The sequence below is a fragment of the Somniosus microcephalus genome, chromosome 19 (genome assembly GCF_052327205.1).
Source record: "Somniosus microcephalus isolate GS21.2 chromosome 19, FLI_Smic_1.0, whole genome shotgun sequence".
Lineage (NCBI taxonomy): Eukaryota > Metazoa > Chordata > Chondrichthyes > Squaliformes > Somniosidae > Somniosus > Somniosus microcephalus.
In genome coordinates, this window is record NC_141005.1 from 51,509,581 (window position 1) to 51,514,338 (window position 4,758).

At 46.4% G+C, this 4,758-nt stretch overlaps 1 long non-coding RNA gene across 1 annotated transcript; it reads right to left on the reverse strand.

The window, feature by feature from the left end:
* Window positions 1–1,133: 1,133 nt before the first annotated feature.
* LOC147104429 (uncharacterized) lies at window positions 1,134–4,539 on the reverse strand. Its single transcript, XR_015072394.1, has 3 exons — window positions 4,455–4,539; window positions 2,607–2,641; window positions 1,134–1,845 (listed from the first exon to the last, which is right to left on the reverse strand). It is a non-coding gene; the product is annotated as an uncharacterized LOC147104429 (long non-coding RNA).
* Between the last annotated feature and the right edge of the window lie 219 nt (window positions 4,540–4,758).

The window sequence follows — 4,758 nt, forward strand, 5'->3', positions numbered from 1 at the left end:
TGTGGTCACACACCAGCTGTACGTTGAGGGAATGGTAGCCCTTCCGGTTGCGGTAATCCTCGGCATGCTCCAGAGGTGCCCGCAAAGCCACATGCGTGCAGTCAATGGCACCCTGCACCATGGGGAAGCCCGCTATTCTTGCAAATCCCACTGCACGCTGCTGCTGCTTGTCCAGGGTCATGGGGAAGGAGATGAATTGACGTCTCCTTCTGAAAAGGGCATTGGTCACCTGGCGGATGCAGCAATGCACGGCGAACTGGGAGATGTTAGCGATGTCCCCAGCAGCGGATTGGAAGGAGCCGGTGGCATAGAAGTTGAGAGCCACCGTCACCTTCACTGCCACCGACAGAGACGTCCTGCGCATCAGCTGTGGACGCAGATCTCTGTGAAGCAGCTGGCAGATGTCTGCAACCACCTCCCTTCTGAATCGCAGCCTCCTAACACACTGCGCGGCAGACATGTTGAGATAGGAGAACTGCTGGCGGTATACCCTGGGTGGGTAAGGCCTCACTTGGCGACACCTGTTGCCCCCTCTGCGTCTAGCCAGGGCTGCCACTCTCTCACGGCATCTGTAAGCCCTTCCGACATAAGGCTGAAACTCAGCGTTGGCACCCAATGCAGCCCCCATAATATGCTGGCAAACACTGAGATCTCAATGAAGGCAAAGATAATTGCAAAGCTCTGGCCTGAAGCCAAAAAGACCTGTCCTAGTGTTGGGCCAAAGCAGTAAGCTCTCTTCCTTGGTCTCTCTCCAAAAATCCGTTGCACAAGAGTGAATGCTGCAAAATGGCTGCCCTTTATAGTGCAGGGTAAGTGCCCTTTAATTTGCGCTCCCCGCGGCCCGCCTCGGCTGTGTACCGTTCCACTTCACAGTTGTTAGGGCCGCCCGGCGCACAATGGGGCGGCGCGAGTGAAGTTCCGGTTCCGGGCGCACAAAGGGCGTTGCACGACGAAATGACGTCATGATCTGCGCGCGCAGCTGAGCACGCGCAAAGACTTTGCGCCGGCGCTAAATGTCTACTGAAGTTGGGGCGAGGCGCAGATCACGCTGCGCCCGGGCGCTAAGCGCCTAGCGCTCGAGGTCTGCTCCTCCTAAGGCGCTAACGGCTGGCGCAGCCAACTGAATTTCTAGGCCTATGTTGGCAAGCTGCTATGTGTTGTAATGCTTTGTAACCATTTTGTAACATAAACAGAGACAGTGTGCCGTGTAATAGGTAATGAAATTCAATTTGGGCCCAACGTGAAAGCTGCTTCAAGATTTAGTGGCACAATATATTGACTATCACTATCCTAGTCTCGTGCTGATATATGGAACTGTAACTTCTTCATAATTAAACACATTAACATTTCCTAGCGGGTGATTTAAGAAATGATGAGCTGTCCAGAGGAAGTGCTAATTGCACTAGGCGAGGGCATTCAGGCAAGTTTTATGCTCCCTTCAGGGAGAGAAAATACACTTTTAAGATCTGGCAAACCCACCCAATACACAACAGATTTGCAACTGACATAGAAGCCGTTGTTTCCCGGGTGACCCTCGGTAGTTTTGTAGGTCTTCCCATCATCTCACTAAATGTTGGGTGGAATACATCCAGCAATTTCTTCATTTTACATTAACCCCGCTCTTTCTTCGCCCTCGTGTTGAAGTGACTTTAAATGTAATAAGAGTAGGAGAATGTAGTCCATACAAAATGATTCTGAAGGCAAGGTGGGAGGGGGGAAGGCCAAGGAAATAATGGGTGTAGCACAGCTGATTAAGCAGTAATCCCAAAGGTTTGACGTGGTTCCGCATGTTCAATTTTGCAGCGTGTGGAGAGTTGCTTTTGTCGGCTCCTGTCCCTGTGAAAACTAAGGATAAGCAGAATAAGGGAAGTCTTCATAAATGTAAGATAATGTAATACGACCCTACATCGTCTCCAAAGAAAGTCTCATCACCAACCTCAGAAAAGCATAACTGTCACGGCACGGTGACATCTCCAGTACCAGTGTGCTCTCTCTCCTCACGTCCGCTAAAATAAAAATTGCTGAAGCTGAAATAATGCGAATTACTGATACTTTAGGGAGAGTTTTGTGCTGAACTTGTATCTCCTGGGAACCAGTTTCTAACCACTAGAACACAAATCACTTGCAATCCTTAAGAAGTTTCAGAAAGCAGAACACTTAATCAGATCGAATGGCAGACTCTTAAAGTAAGCACCTGCATTGAATCACATTTATTTCAATATTTTATAATGTGCAGAAGTTTTATAATTTAGAAAAGTTAAATCGGGGGAACTGGATGCTTCGAGAGGTGAGACACTGGCTTTTTACCTTTGAGACGTAGATTTAAATCCAACCCAGGTTGATGGGACTAATGTGTCGTCTCCCTGCTGGTTGTAAGGTCCTATGTAAAATGAGTTTGGGCAGTCTCATTCATTTTCTACTGAACATCAGCCTGCAGTGCAAAACTGTCCCTAATGGGGCAGTAATATTGCAATTTCACTCAGAGGTCACAAGATGGTTGCTGTGGGAGTTGGAAAAATTGTCACATTGGTGCAGTATGGAGTGTTCTTCTGAGGTTGGGCTGGAGACATGCCGTTGGAGCTGCTGTACACCTGGCTTTGTTATACCTGACCTGGAAGTGCTTGATGCTGACATTGGGTGCCTGAAATAAGAAAGAAAGAATCTACAATTACATAGCACAGTTATCATTCTCAGGATGTCCCAAAGTGCTTCACAGCCAATTAATTTCTTTTTGAAGGGTGGTCACTGTTTGTCTGTAGGCCAACTTGTGCATAGAGAGGTCCCACAAACAGCAATGAGATAAATGGCCAGCTAATTTGTTTTGGTCATTATGGTTGTAGGGGTAAATGTTTGAATGGTCTGATGGGATGTTGTACGTCTACCCGAATAGGCAGATGGGATCTTCATTTAGCATCTCATCAGAAAGCACTTCCAACAATGCAACACTCCCTCAGTACTGCACGGGTGTCTTCCTAGATTATATACTAACAATCAAGTTCTGGAGTTCCATTTCCCAGCACTATCTTCCCTCACCTTAATGAGCAGAATAAAAAAAAAATTAGGGAAGAATTGCCCAGTATGCAGGCGTGAAGAGCATTTGGGCCATGAACTTTGGATATTATTGATCTTTTACTGGCAAAGCACTACTCTAACACAATTTACAGTCCCCTTGAGTGGGGCAATACCCATGCTGTTAAGTTAAGCCATCCAATTAAACATAAAATGAATTAATTAAAGCTCATCCAGCTCAACAATTGAAAGTTAGTCATTCGACTTAACATATTACTGCTGGTAATAGAGAACGCTCTCAAGTGTGGAACCTTTGACATTTTAATAAAAGGAATTTACTAAAGGGATGGAGCACCGAATGCAATGTGCTAACATGGTGGACTGAAGCCCAAGCAAAACTTGTCCAAAATTCAACATTTTGACCACCTGAAGATACTGGGTACTTAATTCACTAACTTAAACAAGTTGCAGGAAAATAAAGTCTACAACAAAGCCCAAGATCAGGAGCAAAAGTGCAACTGCACAAAAAAACATAGGCCACGATTTTGGCTACAGACAGGTTCTGGGCAAATGAGTGGCAAGGCTAGTTGGAAACTCAACCACTGTTCCAGAAATGAGGTCCATGGTATTTTAGCTCCTGAACCTCATTTGAATCATCTGCCAATGTGAGGTAGAAGTGGTGTAAAATTGCACGACCCAGAGGCTGCCTGCCAACACTGGGGCGGGGCGGGGCGGGGTGGGGCGGGGCAGGGGAGTCTTGTGTTTGGAATGGGAGAGAACATAAGAAATAGGAGCTGGAATAGGCCACTAGGCCCCTCGAGCCTGCGCCGCCATTCAATAAGATCAGGGCTGATTTTGGGCTCAAAGCCACTTCCCAGCCTGCTCCCCATAACCCTTCACTCCCTTACCTTGCAAAAATCTGTCTATCTCCACATTAAATGTATTCAATGACCCAGCCTCCACAGCTCTCTGGGGCAGAGAATTCCACAGATTTATGACCCTCAGAGAAGAAATTTCTCCTCCTCTCAGTTCTAAAAGGACAACACTTTATTCTAAAACTGTGCCTCCGAGTTCTAGATTTCCCCACGAGGGGAAACATCCTCTCTGCATCTACCCTGTCAAGCCCCCTCAGTATCTTACATGTTTCAATAAGATCACCTCTCATTCTTCTAAATTCCAATGAGTATAGGCCCAGCCTGCTCAACCTTTCCTCATAAGTCAACCCCCTCATCTCTGGAATTAACCTAGTGAATCGTCTCTGAACTGCCTCCAATGCAAGTATATCCTTCCTTAAATAAGGAGACCAAAACTGTACGCAGTACTCAAGGTGTGGTCTCACCAATACCCTGTGCAAGAGTTTGAGACAGTGGAGCCTAAACATTCCAGCTGGAGCCCAGAGAGGACTCCTGCTTCCCAACCTCCACAAGGAAAATTAAAAAAATTACCTGTTTGAGCTCTTCTGGCCAGAGTTCCTCTTTACCACTGCCTTCACCTGTAGAGCAGCTTCCCAGCTCAGGCCACCAGTTAAACATTAAGTCAGGTCCCAGTGATGTCATAGGGGCCAGATATGCATATTTAAAGAAGGACCCTCCTAGCTTTGGGTGGGTGTCCTTGCTGCTTGCTCAGTAGAGCAGGTTAACATTCGTAACAGTGGGTTCCTAGTGGGTTTTTTTTCCAATTATAAAACTAATTTTATATTAATAGATTTTCCTCCAAGAACGTATATACAAGTAGAAAGGAAGCATCATA